The following is a 16,243-nucleotide window of genomic DNA, read 5'->3' as shown; positions in this document are numbered from 1 at the left end:
TCTCAGAATTTTAAACTACATTTCAATCATATTTATAGTGGTGATTTGAGTTACTCCTGATAGGCTATACTTTTCCCTGTTTGTCATTGTGTGCTGCTTGTTTGCAGCCTGTAATTACCAGGTATGTTCAGCTGAGGGGTGGATCTGAGCTCAGAGCAGCTGGAGCTCGTGGTTCTCCAGTGCCTGAGCAGTAACAAAATTCAAGCTATTCCTGTTAACTTTCCTCAGTATCCAATTCACTTTCTATTTTAACTGGGTGAAACATATCCCAAACCACTGCCCAAACCCTCTGCCCAGCCTCTCCTCCTCTCTCCCTTGGACTGCCTCCCTGGGCAGGCACTGGGGCAGAGAATGCACCCAACTGAGCTGTCCTGGGACTCAACACCTGCACCCTCAGGTCGTACCAAGCCCATGCTGGCACAAGCTAATTCCTGGATTTTTACAGGAGTCTGTGCCCTTTGTGCACAGCATGGTATTTCCATAGATCTCCATCACAGCTTGCACATTTCTGGTATATCTGGTATATTTCTGGTACGAGGGTTTATAACACTTTGCAGTTTAACTCAGGAAAACAACCCACTTGAAAGGCTGTCCAGATTCCTTTAGAAATACCATTGGATCAAATCAAAAGCCAGAGTGTTGATTTACCCTAAAGGTGAAACAGGAAAGGGACACAGGCTACCTTCCCATCCTGTGCAAAGGTGCTGGGCACAACCTCTTTGCCTCACAAGGGCTTGTCTCACCACCACTGCCACCAGCAGAGGCAAAGCCTGCAGCTACAGCTGCTCTGGGAAGTGCATGCCCTGTACCCAAGTTCTAGAAAACTAAGGAGGAAATTTATGAGCAGGGATTGTGCCTAGAGGACTGAGCTGGACCATATCCAGCTGATCCATGCAGTGTCCACACTGCCCCTTCTGGGCACCACCAAACCCCCAATCTCCCTAAAAAAACCCTTCTCAGTGCTCTCCTTTCCAAGTCTCTCTTGGCCCATGGAGTGCAAGCAGGGCTCAGCAGCACTCGCCTCCACCTGGACCTTAAAGGCAATTTTAGAGCTGCCTCAGGTGACAGCCTCCATCCACACCCTCTCACATCACTGCCTGAACTTGCACTCATGTTCCTGCAGGTTTGCCCAAATGTCTGCACTGTACAAAATGATGTCAAAACTCAAGCCTTCAGTTTCCATTGACTGACCAAAGACACTGCTGAGGTTTCAGCTCTCACCCTCTCCAGCTGGCAGCAGGCCAAGAGGAGATGGGAGATGCCTCTCTCTCCTCAGCATGTGGGCTTCACCAGTGCTGAATCACCAGAGGTCTGGAAGAGGAGACCTGTAGAGCAAGGACATGCCAATTGTCCAAAACATACTGCCACTCACAGAGGTCATTCTGTCCACCAGAGAAGAGCAAATATGGAATTTGGAGATGAGATCACCTGTTCTGAGCATGCACTGAAGACCAGTTTAATTAGTGCTAATTAATTAGGTAATTAATTTGTTTTGAGATGAGACAGCTCTTTTTGTTTGTTGTATGTCACCACTGGAGTTTATGAGCATGTGAGTTAATCAGAAGAATGGGAAGGCCAGTTTACCTCAAAAGGAGTCAGAGATGCCAGAAGGATGGTCCATCTGCAAACCTGGCTGCTGTTGGGATGTGCCTGCATTCTGTCTTCTGTTGAATCACAATCAAGACTAGGTGGGCGCCCTGGCAGAGCTGGTGTAACTCCACTGAGGCAGCTCACATATTGCTCCTCTGGAGCAAGCATCCCCCGGGGCTCCTGTGTCAGGGTGGAGGGGGCTCTTTTCCTGCAGGCAGCAGGCAAAGGGGAGGCCAAAAGGGCAGAGTCTGTCACAACACCCTCAGGAGCATGGTGAAGACAATGGGTTTGGTTTGGCCCCTGGGGCACTGCAGAGACACCCTTCAAGCACAGCCACAGCAAAGCTGGGCCAGGGTGTGGGATGTGGCTTTGGGGTAGGGTGGTGAACTCTTGAAAGGATGGGTGAGACACATCATGGTTGGAGAGAAGCTGTACAAGTGAGAAACAAGAGCCCTCTGTTTTCTTAGGACTGTTAAAAGTTCTGCGGAGGGTGAGCTCCTTTGAAAGGCATCTTGCACTGAAATGCTGATGAAGAATTTTGGAAGCAAGCTAAGCCAAAAATACTGGGAACTAGGAAATCCTTACTGACATTAAATTTTTATTTCATTGCCTATTTTAGCACCCAGATATCTCGTGTTTTCTTGACATATTGATGGGGAAATAAGAGTGAGGCACTGGAGATAGATGCAGGTGGGGAGCTCAGCCAGGTGGCCAGCAGATCTGTGTTCACTTCTGCTCCATCCTCTCCTGTGCAGCCCCTCCTTTCTCCACTGGAGACACCTCAAAGCAGAGCTATAAGGCTCAAGCCTTTACTGCTGGTAGAAAACCACACTACATTTATTTCATGTCTGTGGGATGCCAGGGACCTTCACTGTTCTGTGAACAATACAAATGGTGGCTGTGTTGGGCTGCCTGAAAGGTGGGTTGGTCATTTACAACCAGAAGTGATTATAAGGGATTTGCACCTTTGAGAACAGTTGAGGATTATGTAAATAATAATTTATCCTCCTAGTTCTTCTTTGGTATAATGCATAATTGTTGGCTGGCAGGGACCTTTCTGTGACAGCCACCTGCCTCTGGCTGAGCCTGGATTCATTTCTGTGGTGTGACATGATGCCTACTGACCACATAATTAGCATATATAAGGGGCCATAATTAGCAACATAGCAATTAATCCTCTTTCCTAGATGGGAAGAGACCTCTGGGTGAGGCCGGGAGGCTGCAAAACGCTTTGGGGCATCTTCAAGACAAAAAATGTTAATGATTACTCCTTAAATGGTAAGGAGTAACAGGCCAGAGAAAGAAAATAAAACAGAGAAGGCAGAGAAAACTTCTAATGGAGTTAGCTGGAAATGCATGAATAAATAAATAGATGTGATGTTATTAAACAACAGATACACCAGAGAGTCCAAAGCCTAAAAATCCCTTCATTATCCAGTTTAAGGCATCAAAAAGCTGTGGCTAAAATGTGAGATATCAGCCTAATGGGTCTGTTTATAAAGACTTCTCTAAATAGTTCTCCAGTCAGATCTTTTGCCTCTGCAAAATCTTTTTTTTTTTTCCCTTGTGTTTTGATTCCTTTCATCTTAAAGGACACACTGCCATTTTCCAATCTGTAAATAAAACTCACTATGATAAAGGTCACAAGCTCAATCTCCAGGAAGAATTACGCTGCAGTGAAAGGTAAAGCCCATTTGGGGGTTGGCAGTGCTGCCCTTTGCATCCACTGCTGCCAAGGCCTGATGGACAGTGCCCAGCTCCCTGCAATGTTGAACTTGCATCAATATCTGATCTTACCCCAGCCATTATCCTGTGCCACAAAACAAGGACTGTGGAGATTTGCTATAGGGTCAGGAGAGAGCTTTGTGCTGGGCATAGCTACAGTGGGCATTGGTGCTGTGGTAGAATTGTCCCTCACAGGCTGGCTTGGGTTTTGCTGGCTGTGCATGGTGCATGTGTGTGTATACTCAAATGTCTTGGTCCCTCCACTCGAAAGCCAGCACTGTTGGCAACTCCTGCTTGAGTTCCACAAGAAAATATTTGGCAAATCACATGCTGACATGTTTATCTTGTTAGCTGTCAGGATGAGTAAGTGTGAAAGCTGAATGCTATCATTCAGCTTGAATGGAGCAATAGCTACCACTCATGAAATCTGACAGAATAAATACATTTTCACACATGATTTTTGTCAGACTCATATTATTCCTTTGTTCAGCTGCTGTCCTAAGTGACTTTAAATAGACCTGTGCTCACTGGCAACCCCAAACTCCAGCTCAGGGCTCCCATGGTGACTCCACACAACGCAGAGGTGACAAAGTGATACTGTTGCCTGCTCAAAAATGACAGATTGAGTTAGCTTCTGCCCTGGCATATATACATTTACATGTCTTCAAACATCTAATTTCAGTGAAGCATCCCACAGAAAGCTCACATTTGGGCTTTTAACACTAATCCAATAAAAAAGCAATGCAACCATTCCAGGACAGTTATGGCATCAGCCACCCCCTGCCTGCTTTCAGGCAGGCACTCACAGGAACCCCTTGTGGGAGTTCACACAGTGTGAGAAAATAGCCAGCAGCACATTGAACCTCATTCTGTGGCACAAATATCTCTGTGTGTCAGAGTACCTCAGAGCTAAGAAATCTCTGAAACATCAACATTTAGTTTCCTGCTCGATCTAAGCTGGCCTTGCCTGAGGCAGAGGTCGACAACATACAGCTTTGTTGTTTGCCAGAATTAAGAATAGCAGAGCTTGTCTGATCATCTCCCTCTCCAGCAATATCAAAGTGCCTCATTCACATTAAAAATCATCAAGCTTTGGCCCATTTCCTTTCTGATATTGGCAGAAGTGCTAGCAGGAAAGGAAAAGGGTAGATTGAAGGTTTCCCCATCCCTAGTTAGTTTTGCTCTTTGCTTGCCCTAGTGCCAGCATACCCCATCCACAGCTGGAGTTTGCAAATGGCTTAAGCCATTCAGTGCAACATTTGCTCATGAAGGAGTAAGGCACTCAAAAGCTCTGGCCAGACTTTCCATGTTGAGCAGGTAAGGACAGGATTAGCTCAGAGATCCATGCAATAGAATAAGGTCTGGAAATCAGCACAAGCTCTGGAAAGACAGAGTGGTCCCACAGCTCAGAAAGAAAAATGTGGCACATCAATGTGAAGTGGCAGTGATGAAACTGGGGCTTTTAGCAGTGCTGTGCTCTATTTTAGCAGTGACAAAGGTACGCCAGAGAGAATGTTTTTATTATCAGGTCACATTCAGAGCACTTTAAGGGCAAAAGACAAACATCTGAATCAAGGAAAGGCAGAAGATGGTACTGGGACCCACAGCTTCTCTCTTTCCACATCTGCAGCATCTTATGTACATTACAACTACAGGCTGCCTCTTCCTGGATCCCTGCCTCCTTTACTGTGCAAGGTGGATGATGCTGCCTGAACCCCCAGCTGTTCAATCTTTATCTGCAGAGTTCAGTGTGTGGCCTTGCTGGCTGTACCACCCAGCACTGAACCCCTGCATCTCCTGCTCCTGCAGCACTCGGGGCAGCAGGGGGCCAGCAGCTCCCTTTGCTCACTTTGCCTTTGCTTTGCTGGCTGCTGAAAGAGGTGGAAGGGAAGGATGCCTGTCTTTGTTATTTAAAGATTTTGCCCTTTGGAAATACCATTCTATGAGAGGAGAGGCATTTGTTTTGGGAGGGGAGCTTTGCTGGTTTTGTTTGGAGTGTTATTGTACTGAATGATACGTCAGAGAAAGGGGAAGGTTTGTCTTGTTCTAAGGAGAGCATCCGTGTGAAGCAGAGTGCTACAGAAATCTCGCAGAGGTTTCCCACATTCACCCACTTCAGTGAATCCAAGACAGCACTGTCCCTCACATCAGGCTGATTTAAATTAGGGTGAAGTCCTGTGTGACATTGCTGTGGTAGATGACACCACAATTACCTCTTGTTCCCTTTTTCTCTCCGTTCTCAGAGAAAGGCAGTCAAATTATTCAGCTCAGCTTATGAGTTGCAGGACTGAGCAGCACCTGCAATTTCACATCATTCAAACTAGCTTTTATCTCTCTTGACACAAATGCCAGACCCTCATGTGCCCCTGAACTGGCTGCAGGCAGGAAAACCTGAGTGAGTTGTGCCAGCGATCCTGAAGTCTGTCAGCCAGCATGGCCTTCCAGGGAAAGAGCAGGTTATGTTGGGACAGAAGAGGAAACCTGATGTGAGTATTTCTTTTTTAAGCTGAAGGGGCAATTCTTAATACAGCTGCCTGAGCCCAGGTCAATTCTCACTCCAGATTCAAGATTTTACCTGGAATAAACAATAAAACCTGTTATTTCACAAAGCACTACTATGACTAATACATTTGTTCTCCTCTTCCAGTGAAATGATCTGTATTTGCTTTTGATATAAAATTTTTCATAGTGAGAGATTTCCCCTTCGGTTGTGTTTTACTTGCATTTGTCACATGCATTTTACTGGCAGAAAATTCTTCTTTTTAAACTACACCTCTTCCCTTTCATTCTATTCTCATTACTTATTCAGAAAGCTCACTAGAACTACAGCCAGTTCACTGGCATTTGAAGAATAAGCATCTTCCTAAGGAACCTAACATCTACATTTTCATTTGCAATTTAAACCAGAAGAAGCAACCTCCATCTTTAAATGCAGCAGCCCTGCTTGTTGTTTTACTGCTCCATGGTTGGGCCACCCCTGAGCCTTGGCCCAGCACTTCTTCCATCTATGTACCTCAGCTCATTTGAACAGCACCAGAGGGACCTGGTCCTGAGTCAGACCAGCCCCTCAGAGCACACCTGGGTGTGTGTTTTCACCTGGGTGTTTCAGCAAACACCTGGAGAACATGGCCAGGCTGCCATTGCTTCTCTGGGGTAACTGAGGCGTCTTCAAAATCCCACAGTGGAGCTATTCTGGCTTGAAGGAAGGATACAGGGGAACTCCCAACACATTCAGAAGTTATTTTCCTACTTTACTCCATGCTCTGCAGATGTGTTGTTCAGAATTAATGCCAGGGGCAGGCATGCATGGCCATTTCTTGTTCCAAAATTTTGCCAGCCAAAGGACTACCTAACTGAAAAGCACCTTCAGTACAGAAAGGGGAAAGAGGGTGTTCTGCTGCTGGGGAGGAGGCCCACCTCTCTTTTCCATGTTTCCAATTAAACGGTGTTAAATTGACCTCTTCAGCTGTTCCTTCCTGTGTCTGCCCTTTTGAGGAGAAATCTCCCAGTCACAGGAAGTTTCTGAAGGGCAGGGAAGTTATCTTGGACAGCCAGGGAAGACTTGGTATGCCAGGGCTGTCTGTCTTCCCAACATCTGAGTGTTTTGCTCTCTACAAGGCAGTACTCCAAATACTGGCCTCCTTTCCCAAATTCTCCAAGCATCTCCAAGTTCTGAGTCTCTTGTGCTCAAAATTAATTTTCTCTCTAAAACAAACATATCTGCAGAGCAGCACTGGGTGCACCCATCAGGGGAAGGGTTGTATCTCTCTGTGTGCTTCCAGCACGTGGGAGGCAGCCTCAGCAGCACCCCGGCAGGCCAGCAGGTTGAAAAAATCATCTTTGTTTCCTGAGCAATTTGTCCAACCGAAAGAAAAAGCTCCATCTGAAACTTGTCAGGCCTTTCAGGAAAACCTTAACCAGGCCAAGCAGAGCCTTTGGAGCCATGGAAGGAAGGCTTGGGTGCTGGGGCAGCCAAGCCATTAATACACTCAGACAGCCGTGGCTTCAGAGTCACCTCCCCCTTCTTTGAACTGTTTTGCTGGTGCTGAAGCTGCATCTGCCTAAGATAAAGTGTGCAGCCCTGATCTAGCTGTGGGGTCCAGCAAACTTCAGAGAGAAGCCATTGTCATGCTCTGTCACATTAATCGAGCTTGCAAGTCAATGCTGCTGCCAAAGGTCCTTGTAAAATATACTCTAATTAGACAATTTTACAAAGCTTACAGATTGGGAGGGGGTGTGGGGTGAAGGAGGAGAGCTCGGGGTTTTTGAAAAGCTCCTGGATTATAGCATCTCCTAACAGAGCAGTTAGGGTTTAGTGTTACAGTCTTGCTTAGTTTGCTGAATCTGGCTTTAGGCTAATCCGTCAGCTGCCATCAGTTTATGCAAACTGCAATCAGAAATATGTGGGTCATTTTCATAGAAAGTCCCGAGCAAGAGAAAATTATCCATTTAATTTACATTTGATGCTCCCCAAACTGACCCATTTTCACTAGCAGTCTGCAGTGTGAAGTGCCAAGGTTTGCACAAATATGGTCTTGTATAAATCTAGGGAAAGACCAGACAAAATGAAATCCCAGGCAAGTTCAGCCAAGACCCTCAGATTTTCTGCCCACAGCTCTTGCAAAAACAATGCTCAAGAATATGTGGCCTGCTGCCATGATCATCAGCAGCATCATGTAGGCACATCCTCAATCCTTAGCCACTGCAGGAGTCCTAATGCCTTTGCTTTCCACATTGACTTTTTTTACAGGAGCTTCTCTTTTAATTTTCTTTCTTTTCCTTTTTTCTTTTGTCTCTTCCTCTCTTTTTTCTTTCCTTCCTTATTTTCTTTTTCTTGCATTTCACCAGGCAGACCCTCACTCAATTTGCTCCCACTTCCAAAGTATGGGAAGATCATCAGCAGCTGTTGTTGCCAGCTTTACTCTCCTAAATTTCCCTGTAGAAGGCATAAATGGCACATTAGATTTGAGATTTGGCAAGGAAACACCCAGCTCCCACTATGTCCAAATCTGTAATATTTTTCTGTGCAAGCAAGGGCATTTAGTGAGGGAGAGGGTTTTGAAAAGACAGCTCACCCTTTGAAAGACAGCTGCCACTACTGATGTTGAAGGGGAAACTTAACAAGGAGTAAATAAGTAAGTTTTAAAAACCCTTTATCTTCCAAATCAGGAGATAGTTGATGATCTACTTAGCCATTGTGTATTTTGAGCATGTGAAAAACCCTGATATTTTGGAGGGACCACCAGGGTACCTGTCCATGGAGGTGTGCCCAAGGTCACTGCTGCCCTTTTGTGCCACAGGTGGCAGGAGCAAAGCCATTGTGCAGGAGGAGATGACACCTGTCACTGCCACCTGTTTACTCTGCAGGTTCACAGGGTGCCACCATGGAGGAGCCACCAGGCACTCCCAGAGCACTTTGTGGAGCTGTGCACTAACCTGTCTTTGGGATTGTGCTTTTGTTCCTACTTGTTTTTATGCAGCTGGTGTACTCTGAAACAAGAGTCTCCCACTCTGTCCACACTGGACTATCACTCCCAGCAATGGGCTGGAGTCCTGCTGTGCCTGTAAAGTGTCACAAAAACACTCCCAGAAAGTGTGGCCCAGCCCTAACATGGACAAAGACTCTGGATTTGAAGCATTAAGTCTCTGTCCTCCTGAATGTGAAAGAATGTTCCCTGAATTACTGTGGGTTTAACATAACTGTGCTTGCTCTTTTTATCCCTCTGCTGGTAAGAATTACCCCATGTTTGTCTGTCCTCACCTGGATCTGCCTCCTGACCTCCCTGCCATCCCAGCACTGCTTGGTGTGCTTTTGGTGGTGGAAGAGACTGTTCTGTTGGAAGCAGCTCTGGTGTAGGGCTGGGATTTTCCAAAACAACCCAGTGCCCACTCTTCATCGCCATAGTATGGATGGATTTGCTAAGCTCTTCTCTCTCCTTGTTGCCCTTCTGTAAAACTGAGAAATCATTAACATGTTAATCATTTTCTAAATTGGAAAGGATGTTTTAATTGAATTTTCTCTCTGAGTGGATATGGAAAAAGAGAACAGCATTACAGCAGTTAGGAATGAAAGACTATTAGCTCTTGCTTTTCCCCCTGGTATATTCACTACATGTAAAATTGGATTCCACTTGCTGGTGGATTGGTGGCCACAGAGAAGAAAGCAATTTGTGTTTTCAGCTGCCTTCACAGACCACTAGCTTCACTGCAATGAAGAGCTAAGACACCCATTGAACAAACTGGAGGAGAGTAGTCAGTGAGTGAAATAAAATGATCCTCACAGACAATGGTCCTAAAGCCTCTGTTTGGGGATCACTGGCCTTGTGTTCTTGGTCCTCCTCAAAAATGAGCAGTGGTGATCTCCTGGCAGTCTCCTGGCCACAATGAGGAAGGTTGAGTATGAATTAGGTCTGATTTGGAGCCAAGGTCTCCAACAGTTGTCCCTACCACTGCACTACAAACTTTGATGCAAGGCTGGATATGGGCTCCAGGATTTACAGCATCCCTGTCCCAGGGCTCCCTGTGCAGCTGGCCTGAGCTCTGTGCTGGTGGGAATGAGCTGTCAGTGCACTTTATTATTTCCATAGGCAACTCCTAATCATCCTGTTCCTCTTAATTCTGTTATTTTCAGGGGCGCAAGAGGAACATTAAGCAAATAATAAACTTCTTATGAGTAAGGAGGATTAGAGTCAAATGCTCAAAGGACTGTGGGGATTTAGGGAAAATTATATTTTCCATTTTTCTTATTTCCACTCTAAACCCCAGGGCAACAATCTCAGACGGCACATTTTGCAACTTTAAAGGAGCTTCAGCTGTTTTATTTCATCTCAAGTGTGGTACAAGGAAAACTTGTGAACAGGGATCTGAAAAAGCCACTGAAGTTCAGTTCAGTCATGTGCTTTGGAGAAAAACTCTGTGATACAAAAGGAAATGTTTTCAAAATAATCTAAAAAATTATGTTGGAGTCTCACACCATGCTGGGAACCTGCCTTTTATAGCTACTTTGTGGCTATTGACAATGTTAACCATACAATTTTGTATGGGTATTTCTCCATCACTCAAGACCAGGAGATATTAAAAGAGAAGTGAGAATATTGCCCTCACAAAGCCTCTCTGAAGATGAACATAGCAGCAGAGCCAGCAGAGGGAAGGTGGGGAGGAGAGAAGGAAACACCTTTTTCCTAGAGAGGGACATCTCACCTGAAACCAAAGCCTCCAGACAGCCTACAAATGTGCCTGCAAAAGTCAATCTGCACATTATTCTCAAAGGGATACAGCTGGTATCAGAAAGCCGAAGGAAGACATTCCTAAATAAATAATTTTTAAAATAATTTCCATATTTATCTGGTGGTGGATTGATGTAGAATTATGCCTCCATAGCTGAGGAGTTTTCAGTTGTCATACATGTGTCAGCAGAAAGAGTAACATCCATGAATTATACATGATGGGGGTAAATAAGGATGATGTGGGATAACAATGAGTTACTGACAAACTGAGGACAGTGGAAGACTTTTGAAATAGGTATTCACACACCTTCACTCACTGCTGCTGGCTCTCAGGTTGCCATTCCCTCCCCTATCCTGAGTTCTTTCCTTGCATGACTCTGCCCAAGAGAAGTTAAAAGGCTACTGCTTAATGGCACAACAGAAAGTTTAAAAAGTGAAGAAAAAGTTTGAGTATATCCTATCCTGCCAAAAGGATGAGCTGCATTCTGGAAAAGAGGTGCAGGATCACCAGCAAACGAAAAAGATGGAGGAGATGCTTTCTTTGTCTTTTGGAGTCCAGGCTGCCTTAAAGCTTTTCATCCTGTCTTTTCATAATGGCACTGGAAGCCTGAAATGCTTTTATTACTGCTGGAAATGCTGAGCCTGAACATGGGAGATGTGGGACAATGGAGGTACCACAGAGCAGAAGCTGTGAATGCTGACACCAAGTGAGTTGCCAAAGCTGGTCATGAATAATGTAAGAATAGCTCCAGCCCTTTTCCTGCCCATGTGGAGAGATTTGAATGAATTCAGTGCTAATGTGGTCTCTGAGAACATATGCTGCCAACTGTCTTTTCATGGGGTAGAGTGGGAAAACTTGAAATCAGCCATCAAAGTTAAACTGCTTCCCATTTCTCCGTGAGATGGTTGCTGCCAAGCATAAATGCACATAGGAAAAAAAGTCCCTTTTTCTGGGCAGAACAACTGCAGGTACTTATCATCAGTGCAGGATGCTGATGCTGTAGTGAGAACTCCTCTGCATCCCTCCTGCAGGCACCACTCAGTGGGAATGATATTCCTACCCCCTGCCACAAATGAACTGTCTGCAGCACTGATGGTGGGGGCACAGGGAGTGCTGCTGGGGTACAGGGAGTGCTGCTGGGGCACACACACACACACACACACACACACACACACACACACAGAGCTGCTGGGGCACACACAGTGCTATTGGGGCACACACAGTGCTGCTGGCACAGCCACAGCTCTGCTGGGGCACAGACAGGCACTCTGCCCTGCTCCACTGGACAGGAGAGAATGGACAATGGAACCAAAAAGACAAAATCAAGGGAGGCTAAGGAAGTGGACAAGGTGTCATCCCAGGTGACTCTGGCAGAACAGTGTTTGGGCAATTGCTGTCACAGCAATCAGCCAAGTGCTCCCAGCCTGAAGTGCCCACATTTTGGCTGTGCAGAGGATCACAGTGTTTATGCACTGAGACCTGCAGCGCTGCCTTCAGGGTGTGCTGCTGCAATGGCACATGCAGGGAGGATTGAGGCTGGAGGAAAAAGGTGGTGCTCTCCCTCATGGTCCCATGGAGGCATGAGAAACTTCTCAGGATTCACCAGTCAGGTTATCCAGACAAATTGAGGAGGATTTGACAAAATTCAGCTTGTTATTGCTCTCACTGACTAAACATAGTAGCAAAGCCCAATCAATTCACACAGTTTAAGCCAAATCAGGGTTGGAGTGGTGCATTGATTCTTTAATGATGTGTAATGAACAAGCAATCTTGAACAGTACATTCAGGATCAATATCAGCCACAACAGATAACCACAGTCCAGCCACAAGTGGCAACATGCTGCTACAAATTTCTAAATTACCTTCTCTAACTGATGCAAACACGCACCCCCCCACACACAGCCCCCTCCCAGGCTGTGGGGGTCACTCACATCCCCTCCTCATGTTGGGGAGTAGGATCCCCTGCCCTGCTCAGAGAGGTGTGGGTGCCCCAGCCCTGTGCAATCCTGCCCTCTCCCATACCCTGGCACCCCAGATGTGGGTGAGCAACCCACCCTGGGAACTGGGCCCCCTGAGCACTGAGTGTAGGTTCCTGTGATGCAGCCATTCTGAAGAGGACATTTTGGGATCCCAAAGACATCCCTTCTGCCAAAATCCATTTTGTAGTGTGGACATATGATGAAAAAATTAAGGTCATTTTTTGCATGTCATTGTGCAAAATAATTTCCTAACACAACTGCATAACCACTAAGAAAGCCTAGAACCACTTTGTATTCAGGCTCTTGAGCATCATAATAGAAGTGGGAGGGTTCATCAAATGATCTACCAAGAGTAACACCGAGGGCTGCTTTGTAGCAGCCCCTTCCAGCCTCAGAGGGAATGTTCTCTCCGTGCTGCCCACTATTTGTGAGGTTTTCTTCTGTGTGGGTCCTACCCTTAAAGCAGTCTCCGTGAAACTTGAGTTACACAATGTTGCTGCAAAAGGGAAAAATGTATCTCTGTCTGCCAGAACTTCAACCACTGTAATTGCAGAAACAGTGGAAACAAGTTGGAAAGAGCTTGCTCACCTAGGACACCCTGTAGGGCAGTAGACAGTGGTGTTCAGCTGTGGGGTGGGACAACAGGCTCCTGCAGAAAGTCACCTTTTAATGCTGTGCACCAGTCTGAAGTGTGAGTCTTACTCTGAGGGGGTAAGAAAGCAGAGCCCTCACTGCCCCACCTCAGCAAGGTGAGAACTTTGCAGTTTGAGAGCTTGTGAAAGCATCTGACCCATATAGATAGAATTCCTTTCATCATTCATCTTGTCATCTTTACAGACCTCTCTTTCCTGCTAATAAGTGTGTTTTCAGACCCTGAGTTACAGATTATCAGCTTTTAAGCTCTGAAACCAAGATATATTAACAGGTTTTAAGCTCTGACATCTGATTCTTCAGTGGGCCCAGGTCAGGAAGTCAAACAAATCAGAGCACAGCCCTTTCTGCAAAGATATTGGGCTGTGGTTAATGGAAACAGCAGAGCTTGCAGTACATGTGAGCTGTCTTGGCCAAGTTCTACATCTTGTTAAAGTCAGTGGTGGTGGAGAAGAAAATCACCTGACCTCTAGAAAGCTTCAGCTCACTGCTCAGAGTTTATTTTAGAAACACTTGCAGAAGTCAACTCAGCACACTTTAGTATCAAGATCTCCATCTTGAATGAGGAATTTAAGGGTAGTGAATTTTGGAGCAGAGTTAAATTTTACAGCATGAGATATCACGAAAAAGTGCCCCCTTTTCCATGAGCCTTGTCTGACTGGGAAACAACTTCTCTTCTGCTGTCTTTAGGGAGAAAGGGCACTTACGACTGATATCTAAGCATCTTCTCTAAGCAAACAACATTTTACAAGAATAGGTAATTAATGAAATTTAATTCTAAAATTAATTTAAATTTGTAGTTAATTTAATCCTAGGTTTGCTTACAAGAAAGCAGGGGAGGCAAAACTCGTTTTGTTTGTCTTTTCATTTTGATTCCTGTGGGCTAATTGCATTGGAGATTCTGAAGTAATTCAAATAGTACCAGGAGCACAGTGGCTGAAGAGCATCATATTTCACTGACAAGGAAAAAATTCAGTGCAGACTTGAGTCCTGAGGATGGAAAACCTGGAGAAATTCATGGGAGCCACTCCACTATAAACATCTTGACTTGTGTGTATGCAGTAATAGATGTTACAGGATTTTAAAAAATAGACACTAAATTTGAAAATGTCTTTCTTTGTGTTTTGAAGAGAGCAGTTTTTCTCTGATTCAAATGAACTAAAGTAAACAAAATATGTCAATGAGAAGGTGGATCAGCAGTGTTATTAAATCATTTAAGATTTGTACCGACTCCTAGTCTGGGATTTAAGTGAAAAACATATTTAAAAGGAGCTATTAAATTGAATTCAATGTATGTAGACAAAGCACTGGTTTACGTTTTAAGGGAAACATCCTATATTATAATGGGTTGTTGACTCTAAATACTTTTGTAATATATTTTGTGAAGGCTAAATGTGGCTGTCCAAGGGAAACCTGTACTGTCCTGGTATCCAACCAGATACCAGTACCAGAAATACAAAATATTGTTAAAGCATAGCTTTGGTTTCTAAAATATTGCTGCTTTATTTTATTCAACTGGGAATAGCAAAAGAACATATTTAACTCACTGCCTGGAAGTCAGTATCTCTAACTGTCCTGTAAGATAATTGGATGTGACTTAAAATTCCATGCCTTGTTTCTGCACCAAAATTGATCAACTCTACTTGGTGAAGATTTCTGCCAAATCAACGTGTAAATGATTATCTAACCAGAAAAACTTTACAAAAAATTTTAGTTTAAAAATTCAGATTACCCTCAGGGTCTCCCTTGCAGTAAATATAGAGACTCTGGTGATGTTAAATACATCATTGCAGCTGAGCTTATTGGGCAGGTGCAAAATCTTTTGAGTTTCTGTCTGTATGAGATGTGTACCCTTTAGAATGAAGCAGGCCCTGACACCAAACATGATCTGAGCATCTCTGACATCTTTACTTCAGGCTTAAGTTTCTTGCAAATCTTCCTAACATCTGGTTAGTACAGCTATGTGTCTGTGTTGGTTCTGTACATCTTCTGTAGACCTCAATGCCACCAGCCAAGAAAAACAACTTTGTGCTTCATCACTTGCACTTCTCTTCACTATGAGGCCCTTGAGTGACGCTTGGCTTTTGGGGTATGGGTGAAAAGAGGAGTTCAGAACAAATTTGTGAGGCACATGAAGGGACACTTCTGTGACTTCTCAGTCTGCTGACATTAATCTCAGACAACTTGCTACAATAACATCTGTACTGATAAACACAAGCCCTGGAAATTCCAAAATTCAAACTGGAATTTCTAGCCAAAAGGACTTCTAGGATGGACCCATTTCTAATTTAAAGCAGACTGGTGACCATAAATTGTCCAATGATACATGGCTGCTGAATGACCAAGCAAGCACTTTGCAGTCTTTATATCTAGAAAGTAAACTCCATACTCTGCCTTTTGGTTACACAAAGAGCATCCCTATCCCTCAGCATCATACTAACTGATCATACACTAAACTGAAAGAAGGAGCTGATAGAAGTCCTCCTCTCTCAATGATCCAAATATCCTATTTCTCAAATGTTCCAAATGCCTTACTTCCCCCAGGGCTTCACTAATACTGGAATTCATTTGCAAACAGAATCCTAGTAATAAGCCTTGCCACCAAATGCTATTTGCAGCAAAGCAAATATCCATAATAAAATGTAGAGAAGTAACCAAATCCTAAAAGGTAATAAAATTTATTACAGAAGTTAAAAATAGCAACTTTATGGAGTTCAGATTTATCTAGTGATGTAAATCAATTTCATTTAGTAGGATTATGTGTCAGAAATATAGCCTAATACATCTAGGCTTACCAAATGTTGATACTTACCAAACACCTAATCTTCCTTTAATTTTCCTGATGTGTATTAGCAAATTCTGTATTATTGCAAGCTATTTCTTGTGTGTAGAATGCTGCATAAATAAAATCTTGATCTTTCTCTTGAGTTAACTACCTATTTATTTCTGCTTTATTTGTGTGATGACACAGAATACTGCAGCAATATAGATAAATGGTAACATATTTCTCTAAGTAATGAAAACAAATGTGTATTGTTCACAGCAAAAAAAAAAAAGCCCCTTTTTTGTGA

Source organism: Molothrus ater, chromosome 1 (assembly GCF_012460135.2).
Source record: "Molothrus ater isolate BHLD 08-10-18 breed brown headed cowbird chromosome 1, BPBGC_Mater_1.1, whole genome shotgun sequence".
NCBI classification, from domain to species: domain Eukaryota; kingdom Metazoa; phylum Chordata; class Aves; order Passeriformes; family Icteridae; genus Molothrus; species Molothrus ater.
Note: the sequence above shows the minus strand (reverse complement) of the source record.